Source organism: Rhinolophus hipposideros, assembly GCF_964194185.1.
Source record: "Rhinolophus hipposideros genome assembly, chromosome: 22".
Taxonomy (NCBI): Eukaryota; Metazoa; Chordata; class Mammalia; order Chiroptera; family Rhinolophidae; genus Rhinolophus; species Rhinolophus hipposideros.
This window is the reverse complement of record NC_138068.1, coordinates 36,351,236-36,365,627: the sequence shown is the minus strand read 5'-3', so window position 1 is coordinate 36,365,627 and position 14,392 is coordinate 36,351,236. Positions and strand designations below refer to the sequence as shown.

Here is a 14,392-nt window from a genome sequence, read left to right as displayed (position 1 = left end):
ATTCTGGTAATAATTTCATTCAACCACATGATTACTTAATAGCTATTTTGATATTGCACCAGAATAAATTTCAACATATTATTCCTTTTACTTCATGTGAAAATAATTCATAAAGGCAGAAATCACACACCTTTAGGTAGAGAGAGTGCATGTTTTATTCATGTGGGGATTTAGGCCCAGAAAGCTGCCTTCCCTAGGACCCAGTGCTTTCCTTTTAGAGGAATAACTTGGAAGTAATTCTGTCTGGAGCAGCAGTTCTCAAACTTCTCTGTGCATGAATATCCCTTGGAGGGCTTGTTAAAATACACATTGTGGGGGTCCTGTTCAGCAGAGCTGGATGAGGCCTGAGCAGCTGAATTCCTAACAAGTTCCTAGGTCATGTTGATGCTGCAGGTCTGGGCACCATACTTTGAGAATCACTGGTCCAGACACTAGAGTACTAACTAAAAGAACAAAAGTATGATATGATTTATTTTCATTCATTATATATGGCTACAGATAGCCTATTTTTAGCTTTGTTAGTGTAATGTTCATTTTCCAACTTTTTCTGACTCTCAGTAGCTGAGTAATCCCTGAGACTAATATTTTTTAGAAAGAAAAATGTTAGACTTTTTTTCATGAAATAAATCTGTAAAATATACCTTTTAATTCATTAAAACCGTAATTACATCACCTTATCTTAAAATGTGTTCATCATTGAACAAAACTTTGAGGAGGTTTCCTTTGTTCTGGACACTGGGTGCTACAGACAGAGGAATAAGGGAGCCCATCTCCACCAGGAGCTCACCTGGGAGATGAGTGTCATACAACCCAGGTACATAAAACAAACCCTACGCAGGGAGAACTGTGGGAGCTCTTAAAAGAAACAGACAATTCTAGTCCAGAGGGATCAGGGGAGCTTTCTCAGAAGAGGCACTGTCTCACCTGAGAACTTTACCATTGAACAAATATTTATTGAGCACCCAGTCTCTATCAGACTCTCTTTTAGGACTTTGCGACTCACTGTGATAACAGCTTGCCCAGTGTGGCTATTGAGCACTGGAAGGGAAGAATGTCTAAATTGAAATATTTTTTAAACGTCAAATGCATGTTACATTTTGAAGACAACACTAAATAATGTAAAATATCTTATTAACAATTTTTATATTAATTCCAAGTAGAAATGACATTACTTTGGCTATACTGGGTTAAATAAAATATAGAATTAGAATTAATATCACCTGTTTCTCTTGTTTTAACACTGCTTCTCAAAAATTAAAAAAAAAAATTGTATGCTGTTGTGACTCACATTTCATTTTTATTGAAGGGCATGGCTCTAAAGATAACTAGTAAGGAAGGGAGCTCTGGAGTTCAGTCTAGTGGAGCAGGTAGATATAGTATCCAAAGCTCTCACATCCCTACCACTGTCCCTTGTCACTCATCTCTGATTTCTCTGCATTCTAGTGGCTTCTCATGGACACTGTGGCACTTCACCTTAGGGATTTTTCTAGTCTCAACAGGATGCTTGTCCTGAGCAGCCAATTTGGAAGTAGCCCTCAACCAATGATGGACAGGAGTAGGTGGATTAACACCCTGCTTTTGTGCTCAGGGGGATAACTGAGGCACATCTTACACCATCTCCCAGAGTTCTCCTTCAGGACCCAGTCCCAGCTGCCCACAGGACAATATGCCTGTTCAAGCACTTGTATTTGTTTCTTTGCCTTCCTGGTCTTACTTCCCTACTTCCCTCCTGGTGCTTCCTGGGATCACCCTCCAAACCAATTGCTTCCCCTGGAAACCTTGTCTTACGGCTAGCTTCTGGGGAACCTGATCTAAGACATTTTAAAATCAAACAATTACACAGACATATTATCCCCCATCTTGATACTTGATAGTAATGGAGGAAAGTACAGGTTGCAAACAGGACTTCTAACAAGGTCATCAGAGGGGGTATTCCCATGGAAAGGACATTTTAGCTGACAAGTTTAAGGCATTTACTCCATGAAATTAATCAGTAGAAATTAATGATGCAAAAAAGGGAGACATGGATGAGTGTTACAGGTGGAGTGAAGAACACGTCCAAAGGCCCTTATGAGGAAAAGACAGAGGCATTTTTGAAGACCAGGGGGTGATAAATGGAACTGGAATGCAGATAGTGAGTGCCATAAAATGGGCCTAAGTGGGAAATATTCATGCAAATAGAGTAGGGTGAACTGAGGGGAGAGGGAATATGCCACAGGTTGAGGAATAAGACCCAGAGGTAAAATTGAGCATTATGTTTGGGGAGTCACAGGGATTGAGTCACAGTAACATCCAAGAGAATACAGCAAGGAGAGAAGCCAGATAAGAACAAGTGGTTGTATTACAAAGGGCTCTGTATCCTTTGCTGAGGAGGAAGACACTTCTATGAAGGAACCTAGGGAACCATGAAAGGTTCTCTCTCACATGGTTGTTTTGTGGGGGTATGGATTGGGTAGGATGGGGGCAGGAGGGGTAGAGATAAGTGACCCAAGTGAAATTGATTAAAATACTCCAGATAAGAGATATTGTGGTGTGTATGAAATATTTATCATATATATTTATATATATATACATATATATATATATATACACACATATACATGTGTGTATATATATATATATATGTATATATATATAAATATATATGATAAATATTTCATTTTACAGGTGAAGAAAATGTTTGGATAGTTTCAATAACTCTTCCAAAGGACTCATAGCTATTAGAGAATGGAAACAGGATTTGAGCCGTGGTTATTGACCTCCAAAGTGAAATCTATTAATTACCATAGTATAACGCTACCTGGAATTTCACCCAAGCACATAGCCTGGGAAAACTGGAGGTTGGCGACATAGGGTTTATTTTGGTTTCAAGTGCCCATGAGATGTTCAGTAGAGATGTTTCAGTGGATAGGAAGAGGAGCCAAGATGGAGAGAATAAAATATCTCAGTAAAAATCCTTCTAAAATAATACCTAGAAATTTGTATAAGATTTTTTGAAAAAAAAAAATAGTTATACTGGTTGCTGAAATTCCTGGTTAACTTTCTATTTTTTTGTGACCTTGTCTGGGTTGTATATTTTGACTGATGGTAAGCAATAATTACTTCCAATATCTGTTCTCTGTATGTCACAAATAAGAATATATCCTATTGAAAGCCCTCCTGGACAGCGTAAGCAAAAGACAAATTCTAGCCTCCTTTTTCCCATCTCTGCATACGTTATGTGATTCCCAGACCCACTGTAATTCCTCCTTCTCCTGCATGTGTTCAGTATTCTCATTTCTTTCCCATAAAGCTGTGCTTTAAGAAAGCATCAGCTGTCATTATCAATTTAGTGTAAATTACTCTTATTAATAACCCATCATCTCTTCCAAGACTACTATACTACTCTAATTATCCAGTATTCTTACCTAACACTAGTTTCTGTAATTACTATAGTGAGCATCAAGACCTCTTGGTCTTGAATTTAAATCCTTCCTAATTTCTATTAGGCATATTCCAAAAAAAGGTATTGGGGTCTTACTTTACTTTGAACACATGCAATTCTATGTATTATTTTTCTCTGTATATTTTTCTCTTGTATGAACATGTATTTATGTTTTCTTCCCAATGGTATCGATCTTTCCTCTCTGCAAGGGCAATATCTACTAGCAATGGATCATCTCTTTGAGATGATAATCACATTCTTAACAGCCACCTAAAATAATTAGTCAACAGATTCAAGGACTAGGGAAAAATTGTCTAGGGAGTGTTGATGTTATTTTAGACAAGTCAATGTAAATATCAGAAGCCCCATCAAAAGACAAATAGGAACATATGTTTCTTCTCTCCTGGTGGCAGAGTAGGCTACAGACAATTAAATATTGTCAGTATGTACATTGCTATAGACATGAAATGACACTTGAATCCCTAGCTGTACAGTTTTCTGGCATGTGCTTTGTTTTTTCTGCCAAATCGGTTTATTTGCAGAAGTCTGCCCTTATCTAATGTACCATTTTTTGGATAACTCTAAAAGAATTCCAATTGTCTCCTCTTCAAAAATATGTTTAGTAAAAACATATATTGGAGGCCCTGTGATCAATGAAAAGAGAAATCTCTGCAACTGACTGCATACATTCAAAATGGAATTCAGTCTGCCTAGTGGACATGGACCTATTCCCTTTCGTCGGTGCTAGGGACAGTCATTTAATGCAGAGTTGTCTCCCACTTAAACTAACAGAACCCCCATGAAGAGGCAGTGAATGTAGCAGGGAGCAAAAGACAGAAATGGCTCGATGGTGGAAGGATGATAAAGTACAACCAGTAAGGAAGACCACAGGAGAACACTCTCACCACAACAGCTTGAGAAATGTTTTTAGGACTTTCTGTCTTCTTGGCAGTTTGCTTATTGGAATAAATTACTGTATTTCTCCCAGTTCTCCTTACAAATGTCAAATGATCCTGGACTTGTGGAACCAATTTCCCTGTTTTACTCCAGAAGATCTATAGTTTCTAGAACTGTCAAATGACCTTGAGTTTTTAATACTTATGCTGTGAATGTTTTCTTCAGAAAACCCCTGAAAAACAGTATTGTAATGAATGCTGCCTTGTGACTGCGAATGTCAATCAAAAATATGTCCAGATAGATTAAAAAAAAAAGTTTTTTCTGATCACATGACAATGTTTGGACAAATACTCATACATGCATATACCACTTGAACCATTCAAACGAATGTCAAGTGAATAATTTTCTCAAAAACTGATTATTGTCTTCCCTTCTGCGGCCATCGCTGAAGCGCCAGCGGCCAAAATGAAGTTCAACCCCTTTGTGACATCTGACCGGAGCAAGAACCGTAAAAGACATTTCAATGCACTTCCCACATTTGCAGGAAGATTATGTCTTCTCCTCTTTCCAAAGAGCTGAGACAGAAGTACAATGTTCGACCCATGCCCATCCGAAATAATGATGAAGTTCAGGTTGTCCGAGGATACTACAAAGGGCAGCAAATTGGCAAAATGGTCCAGGTTTACAGGAAGAAATATGTCATCTACATTGAACGAGTGCAGCGAGAGAAGGCTAATGGCACAACAGTTCATGTGAGCATTCACCCCAGCAAAGTGGTTAGCACTAGACTAAAGCCGGACAAAGACTGCAAAAAGATCCTTGAACCGAAAGCCAAATCTCACCAAGTAGGAAAGGAAAAGGGCTAATATAAGGAAGAAACAATTGGGAAGATGCAGGAATAAAGTAATCTTATATACAGCTTTCATTAAAAGCTGTTAAAATGAAAAACAACAACAACACTTATTATCAAATTTATGATTGGAATCATTTACAAGAACAAATAATTACAAGAATAAACATTATGTATGAATAATAAAAGATGACTCTTCAGTGTGTCCTATTAAAGCAAATTAAATTATGATTTTGGTCAGTTATAATTACACTAATAATGAGTCTGACAAGGTAAGTTTAAAAGAGTTGAACAAAGACATAAAAGTGCAGTTGTTATGATTAGAAAGTAGAAATATATACCCGATTCATTGCCCTTTAAACAACTTCCTTTATTTATAGCCTAAACTCCCCAATTTTGCAAGATTTTGCCATGTTTCCGTGTAGCAACTTGAATGACAAATTTTGCAGTTCTATGGGTTTGGCATAGTAGTAAAATAAAAAATCAGCACTACTTATCTGGGACTATTTGAAACATTAAATATGATGAGCAACTTTTAATTTCTCCCTTGTTTTTTTTTTTTGCCTCTTCTTGTATGAATTCATTAATCATTTAAATGTTAACACATGATCATTGACTCATGGACTAAATAATACATTTTTACTAATGCTGTGGTAAAATTAAAATGTAGTTTTTTTTTGTTTGTTTCTTTTTTTTTAAGGATTCTCATCCAAGGATTTTGATTTCAGTTGCTGATAAGAACACAGGATTTTTTTTTTTTTTGGTGTATTCAAAGTCATCCATGAGGCATGTTGATATCAGAGAAAGCAGCGAAAACACAAAAGTCAAAGAATGAGACAGGATTATTTTTCACCATTAAAAGCCATATCAGACACAAATTCCCTAAACATCACCACTGCCTTATAAAGCCTTTGAGGTGCCAATATTTAGTGAGCAGTAAGGAACACTTACTGGCAGTTCATACATTCTTCACTCTGCTTGTTGGAAGGTAATTGTTATTCATGTGATGGATAAAAAAGCAAAATGAGTTCTCTGAGAGACCATAAACCTGCAGGTCCATAATTCTTCTCTGACAGTACCACATTAGTCATTTTAGTGACTTAATTTTTGAACCTGTTTCTGTATCCCTGAAGGATCGAGAAAAATCCTATATAAAATGTATTCAACCTGAAAAGAGGGCTCTCAGTTCTTTACCTCAAGTAAGATAAATTAGAGACATGGAAAGGAGACTCTGTTATCATGCCTGGGTGATATGGAGAAGGACATCTAAAGATTTCCCAAGGACAGAATGAGCATGTTTCTATGATTATTTTAGAGCAAGGGTCAGCAAACTCCAGCCTGCAGACCTACTTTCCTATGCCCTGAATGTTAGGAATGGTTTTTACATTTTTAAAGGGTTGTAATAAAAACAAAGAAAAATATGCGACAGAGACCGTATGTGGCCTGTGAAACCAAAAATATTTCCCATCTGGTCCTTTATAGATGTGTGCTGACTCCTGTTTTAGGGCAACCTGATGAAATAGCAGATGACTCAGCCTACAAAAACCACACATGTGAATGCCTCACTGAAGGGCACTTATCCATGTGGTATGTGGGAACTGGCTTGATTCACAACCACCTCCTGTCCACCGCCTGTCCACTTCTTCAAGGCAGCGGAATCCCCATCTCTCACGTATTTTTACTGATTCCAAGCCCTCAGGTGGTATTAAAAAGGACTTTTGACTTAAACATGAGCTTAAGTCAATAAGAGGATATAATATTTGAAGGGGTCTCAAGTAATGTAAGGGCAGAGGCACAGCCAAAATGTAACAAAGCTTTGGAATAGGAAACTGGAAAACTGTTTGGAATTATGGAGATTTTAAAATATGCCCACAAAATCTGAGCTACTTATCCTTTCAAGAGGTTGAGTTTAAGTTGCCTCTCCTTGAGTGGATACTGGACTTAGGGACTTGTTTCTAATTAATAGAATATGGTAGAAATGATAGTATGTCACTTTTGAGATTAGGTTACAAAAGGCTGCCACTTCTCTCTTGAATATGCTATCATTCTCTTGGGTCACTTGCTCTGAACTAAGCCAGCTGCCATGTCAGGAGGATACACATCAGCCTACAGAGAGGTCCCCATGGTGAAGAACTGAGTTCTCTGGCCGACAGTCAGCAAGAAAGTACCCAGAGCCAGCCTCCCCCATGAGATGGGTGTGTGGGAGGGTGTGGTAAGCATATGGGGACATTGAGCTGAGTAGACACTACAAATATGTTTATCCCACCTTCAAGCAGCTATGGGTGTTGATGGACCCACCACGGCTGAGTCAATTTTAAAGTATTTATGTTCCTTTCCAGCTGCAGTCTGCTCTTGTCTTCATAGATTGCAGCTCTTCCCGATCCAGCCAAGTTTATCGAACCCTTCCTCACTTGTGGAAACTGATTTTTTAGTTTCTAAGTCCAGAACAGTGGGTTTTCTCTGAAGGAATCTCCATATTGCCTACGGAGAATTGCCCTCTTGCAATTGAATCTGTTTACCCAGTACTCTCCTTTCTCCATTTCTCCCCACCTACCCTCCACTTACCTCTCTTTTCTTTTACTTTATCAGTGCTCCTTCTACCCATTCCCTAGTTTCCCTGCTCTGTGCACTTTGAGGCATCGATGCCAGCAGACAGCCTTCCTCCTTCCCACCCTCATGCCCTTACACATTTAGCTCAAAGAGCCTTGAATGCAAAATGTACCCTGATCTGATCTAGCCCTCTCATGTGTACAAAGGAGGGCTAAGAAGTCTGAGAAACAATCCCCTTTGACCCACATGTAAAGGTAGGTTTGGTCACCATTTGTTTTCCACATATGGAACACTTAATACTACTTAGTGTTATATTGTGATGTAATAAGAAATGAAAAATTAAACTTTATTTCCAGTTCCTGACATAGAACTCCTAAAACCCCTGTAATTTTCTGAGTGATACGGGTGACAGAAGCATTTTTCTTTATATATAATTCGCCCTTTTCAAACACACCTGAGCTTATGCTAATAAGGTGACCCTTGGTGGGCTCTCAGATAGCTTCAGGATGTGGGATAGTTGCCAGAGTACTCAACCATGTTATTGGAGGGTTGGTACTTTCAGCCCCATTCCTGACCTCTGGGGAGGGGAGAGGGGCTGGCAATTGAGTCAATCACCAAAGGCCAATGATTTAATCAATCATGCCTATGTAATGGAAACTGCATACAAACCTTGAGCAACAGGGTTTGAAGAGTTTCTAGGTTGGTGACTGCATCCACGTGCTGGGGATGTATTATTCCAACATGTTCGGGACGCTCTGGGTTTTATCCTGTGCATCTCTTTATCTGGCTGCTCTTTTTTATCCTTTATAATATCCTTTATAATAAATGGGTAATAGTGAGTAAATTGTTTCCCCTGAGTTCTGTGAGTTGCTCTAGCATATTATAAAACCCCAAAAGGGGGTTATGAGGACTCCCTTTCTTAAGAGTCAGTCAGTCAAAAGTGTGGGTGGCCTGGACTTAAAACTGGCATCTGACACAGTCTTGTGGGACTGACCCCTTAACCTGTGGGGTCTGACAATAACTCTGTAGTTGGTGTCAGAATTAAACTAAATTATGGGACAGCCCACTTTGCCAGTTGGGTGGTAGAAGTGTGGTGAGTAGAAAGAGGTCATAGTGACAGTATTGTAGGACTTAGGCGCTGTGCTAACGCTTGGCATGTGTTATCTCACGTAAGCCTCACCCAATCTACTGTGAGATGAATATCATCTTTGCCTCATTTTTTAGAGAAGGCAACAGAGACTTCCAATTAAGCAATGTACCCAAATTCCCACTGCTCAAGTGAGGATTTATACCTGGTCTAACTACCCTAAGATTATGTCCATATTCTGATTTGCATCTGCTTTGCAGAATTGGGAAAACACTCCAACAAACTCATTGCTGGTTAGCAATGGCTAGAAATGACCTTCACCTCCCGAAGATGTTTGTTAATAAGGAAAATAGAAATGGCTCTGGGGTAGATTTAGCTATTGTCAAATGCCCTGAGGTCTGACCTTATGGGGGCTGTTCTCTACCCAGGAAAAGGAAGATTTCAAAACCTAAGTTATACACAAGGCAGGCAATCCTAGAAAAGAAAGGGACTGATAGACTTCCTGTAACTATAACTACCACATTCTGCTTTCAGGAGCAATGCTTTATTACTGTGTTCACTGCTCTTTTGGTCCCTACAGAACTTTTTCAACAATGATTTATCTTAATTTTTTTTTTTTTTCTCTCTAGGAAAGCAAGCAGTACACTTCATTCAAGATAAATGATTTGCAGTCATGGTAAATTCCCTTTGCTTATTCATTGGTTCATTCATTTGGCCACCTACAAATATTTACCAAGTGTCTGGTATTAAAAAATGTCATTTCTTTAAAATACTATAAGTCTTTCCACTTTTAGAAGCAAATATATATGAGACTTTATGGCTTCATTTGTGCTCACTATATTTTTTTGTAACACATTGTCTGTTTTGACCAGAGTTGAAGTTTTGTAGTAAAAATTTATTACCCTGGAGATGAAAAAGTGGCCAACAGCCAGTAATAATTGACAGTTTTTCAGCATAAATAGCAAAGAGTGTTCTATAAACTGAAAAAGAAAGATACAAACAAACAAGTACATTTCAAAGTTATGTGTGTTATAATTTTCAGGAAACCGTCTTTCTATTTCTTTTCTCAGCTGAAACTTCACTGTTAGCTCATAAACACTTATGATTCTTTTGGCTAGCACCTGTTGAAGAAATAATGGCAGACTAATTGAAGGGAGAGCAACAAAGAGAATGCCAGGAGTCTTTCTACACAGAGGAAAGTAAAATTATAAATCTCTTTAGGGAAAACATACACATGTTAGGGAAAAATAATTTAAGCATACGTTTTCTGGGATACTGGCAAGACTTCTTCCCTGACCAGTATGTGGTTTTACTGGATGGAGTCAGTTTTCAATTTTACACTCAGGCTCCTTAAAAAGGCATTTTGCTTCCTGGATTTTTCCTATGGAGAGGAAAAATGGATATCTTTCACCTAGAAGAAGTAATAACAACAATAATAAAAATAATAGTAGCTATCATTTTTTGAGTGCCTACTGTATACAGAGGGTGCTGAAAATGTATATACATTTTAAGAAAAAAACTGTACTAATTGTAATACTCAATATATACCAATAACAAAAGATGAATACAAGTCACGTTTGACTTGTGCAATTACAGGAGGTGCTCAAAGTGGTTACCATCAGCATCCAAACACTTCTGATTAAGGCAAGCTACTGCTTGAGCATCGATACAATGTCTCTTAAAATGTGTATACATGTTTTTGGCACCCCTGGTATCTACATGTCAAACTTTAGGCTTGTTCTTTTATATATTTTACTTCTAATCCTTGTCCAAATCCTGGAAAGTAAGAATTATTATTCCTATTTTACAGATGAGAAAACTGAAGCTGAGAGGGACTTATGGAAATCTATAGACCAGTAGGTGGCAGAGCTGGGATTCTAACCTGGATCTGGCTGCCATTATAGTCTGTGCCCTTCCCACCCATAATCTACTCACTGGTCTCTCCAACAGATTTTAGACCAGGAAAACTTTCCCAACTTATTGTATGAACATACTCTTGTCATATAATTAAATTTTATGCAGAAGTCTATTTGAATTAGAATTTAATTACATTTCTAGGCATAAATTTATTGTAAAATCATCACTAGCTTCTGTTTCAGGACTTGTTTGTGTTCCCTGTCTCATTAAACATCCTTTTTGCACCTCAATAACCTCTTCTGAAGGCATCTTTTTGTAGGCAGTTTAGAGATATGATGTTTTAATCATGTTTCACAGATTACTAGCTTTTGTGGTTAATGAGCTTAGACTGCTTCAAAACTGTCCTTATGAAACTTTGTATTTGGAAATCTAACACTGTACCGTATCAATGAATAAGTTGAAAAGTAAAAATTCAGGATTCAGCCTCCTAAGATCAAAGTCTGAATTTCAAAATCAGGTCTTAAACCCATAAACTGGCTTTTCACATTATTTCTAAAACCTCTTTTCTAAAATGTATCCTGAGAAAGCCTTGACCTATAGAAACAACACTAAGAACACTTGTTATGGAAACACGGAGCTGGTAAAGTAAGATTAGAAAGCTAAGCAGATGATGAGGTCCAATTTTTCCCAATTTAATGAGTGGTAGATAGGAAATTGGCAGCAGTTGAACACCAAGAGAGAAGCAGTTCCCTGTGGTTGCCTATATATAAACCATCAGGCTTCTAAAGACAAGGTTAACACACAAGCCAAAGAATTTCCCAGTGTAAACAGAAGCTCCAATTTCACCTTTGCCTGGGGCTGCCATTTAAAAAATGAAGCTACTCATAAATAGCACTTTTGGCATTCCTTTGACCCACTGTCAAACAACTTAGAAATGTAGAATGACATTTTAAAAAGTGAACACGCAAATTTTAAGTCTAATTCCAAGCTGCCTTCCAAATACACTCTTTAAGACTAACAGTACTGTTTACTTTCTGTAAGTCTTATTCTTATTAGTTACAGTATCTCTTTCCACAAGTCTGTTTCCTATGGACACACTGGAGCCACCACCGACAGTCATGGCATACCTTTCTTTCTTTCTTTGTTTTTTTTGCCTTTATTTCCCCTTCTGATATTTTATCACCTCTCCCACCACATTATTTTCATTTTATATTTCCTTCCATTCACTTGCAATTGCCCCTGCTCCATCTTTGGTGTTTATCTCTGGTTGAGTACCCCTTACCTACAGCTTTTCTTCATACCTACAGAGTTCAAGGTGGGACTTTCAAGCCGTGTCAATGCTTCCCTGAAATTCAGTTTGATCTTTCATACTAAAGCAAGAGTGGAAAGGGGGCGCAATAGATAAAAAAATATATTATTAGCCATAACATAGTGTTCTTTTAACTGTCATTGTCTCTCTAACTTAGAAAACAGAGACACAATAATTTATTAGTCAATAGTATTTACCGATGATGGACTTTGGTAGAAATGTTGACCGTGCATTCTTCCCACTGATAGTTCCCCTGTTTTCTTCTAGGGAACCACTCCACCCCTACTCTCAATCCATGACTTTTAAACATAGTTGACCTGCTCTCTCCCCCACCCTTCCAATCCCAGAGTTTTCATGTGACCTAGGCTTAGTCCGAGCATTGCATGTCCCTGGGCACAATGATTGGCTTAGGGGTAGACGCTTGACCTAAGACTGGCCAATCAAAGGCAATGAAACTCAATTCTAGATCTTTTGTTGGAGCTTTTGAGAAACAAGCACATCATTTTTACTGGGGTTGATGAGACGTAGCTGGTGGACACTTTTGTCTCCGTAAGAAAAGGATGTCTGAATGGAGCCAAAACAAAGGGAGGAAGAACACAGAGATGGAGAGCGAGATCAGTCCTGATGCAACTGTTTGAGTTTCTCATCCAGCATAACCTAGACTTTTCAAGTACACGTCTGCTTAACCAATTTGATTTGGCTTTAAATCTAAAAGCCTTGGCCTATGCAAACTATATGGTGGGTTTCTTGTGGTTTTCACACTTGGTTGTCTATTGGCAACACCCTGGTAGTTTTAAAAACTACTGATTTAAAAACATCCATGGACTGGTTTTGCAATATGTATATAGTGCTCACCATTTCAGGGTCTTGGCCACACTGAGCTCTGCTGTGATCATCGTCAGAAAGTGCCTCCTGAGTGTATTATTACACGTGAAGATACTTTCCAAAGAGAGCTTCATAGAAAATTCTGGGATTATCTTTTAGTCTATTTTCCCTTGCTTTCATATCTATCATCCTTTGAATTTAGTGCTCCTTTGCCCTCATCAACCATCAAAACTGTCGGTTAGAGAAAAAGAACAGGGCCAGCTTGACTTGGCTGCCGTACAATCCCCATTTCCTATTACTGCTCTGATGGCATATATTCAAAAACGCAAATTTTTGTGCACCAAGAAAGAATAACTCTTAAAATAAGATTTGGTGCCATCGAGGACTTGAAGCTCACACTTGATTTAGTAGAGGTGCATAGACAGCAAATTGTGACTGCACAGCAAAAGCAAAATTTTGTCAGCAAATTTTGTAGGTGAGTAATTTTAAACAGGAAACAGAAATAGTGAATACATGGTAGTGTAACTGAACTTCAACCTTTTACAGAACCAGGGACATTGGAAGAGACCATTGAGATCACATAGATTAAATCCTTCATTTGACAGAGTCAGAGACTTGCATAGACAGGAATTTGGAGTTTTATTCTCCAATTGTACAAGGTGTAATCAAAAAATATAGTGAATGTTTAAATACAAAACAATTTATTACAGTGAAAGACACATTGCCATTAATCTCACTCAAAATTCTCCCCCCTGCCTTCGAACACACTTATCCCATCGTTCTTGCCATTTTCTGAAGCAGTTCTGGAAGTCCTCTTTCGTGAGTGTCTTTAGTTGTGCTGTCGTGGCTGCCTCGATGTCCTGAATTGATTCAAAATGTTTACCTTTCATGGTCATTTTGAATTTGGGGAAGAGCCAGAAGTTACAGGGTGCCATATCCAGTGAATAAGGTGGATGAGGACACACCATAATGTTTCTATTTGACAGAAATTGCCATACCCTAAGCAATGTGTGACATGGAGCCAATGTGTGATCAACAAATACGGTGAATACTCCTGCCAAATGCCATCCAACAGAAAGGCAGGATCTTCAATAAGGGAAGCAGCGCAGTGAATCTTAGTAACAGCGTATGATAAGTTTCAACTTGTTTGGTGCAGTCAGTTGGGTATCAGCGATGGTTGAAAGAAGGTGTGTTTTAAAGCGTGTCATAAATCATCCTCTATCATGACAAAGTTCTATGCCACACATCCCTTCTGGCATATTGCAATTTCTGTCAAATAAAAACATCATTGTGTGTCGTCATCCACCTTATTCATGGGTCTGGCACTGTGCAACTTCTGGCTCTTCCCCAAAGTTAAAATGACCCTGAAAGATAAACATTTGAATTGATTTAGGACATCAAGGCAGCCATGACAGCACAGCTAAAGACACTCATGAAAGAGGACTTCCAGAACTGCTTCAGAAAGTGGCAAGAACGATGGGATAAGTGTGGTCAAATTGAGGCGGAGTATTTTGAGTGAGATTAATGGCAATGTGTCTTTTGCTATAAAAATTCGAGGTTTGATCACACCTCGAATCCACCCTTAATCTCTCC

At 38.3% G+C, this 14,392-nt stretch overlaps 1 protein-coding gene and 1 pseudogene across 5 annotated transcripts in view; one reads left to right on the top strand and one right to left on the bottom strand.

The window, feature by feature from the left end:
* The window catches only part of MACROD2 (mono-ADP ribosylhydrolase 2), a 2,186,605-nt gene that overhangs the window by 141,912 nt on the left and 2,030,301 nt on the right, over positions 1–14,392 (bottom strand). The gene's annotated exons all lie outside the window — the stretch shown is intronic.
* On the top strand, positions 4,787–5,187 carry LOC308490817 (large ribosomal subunit protein uL24-like; annotated as a pseudogene). The gene has a single exon. The product of its transcript is annotated as a large ribosomal subunit protein uL24-like (transcript).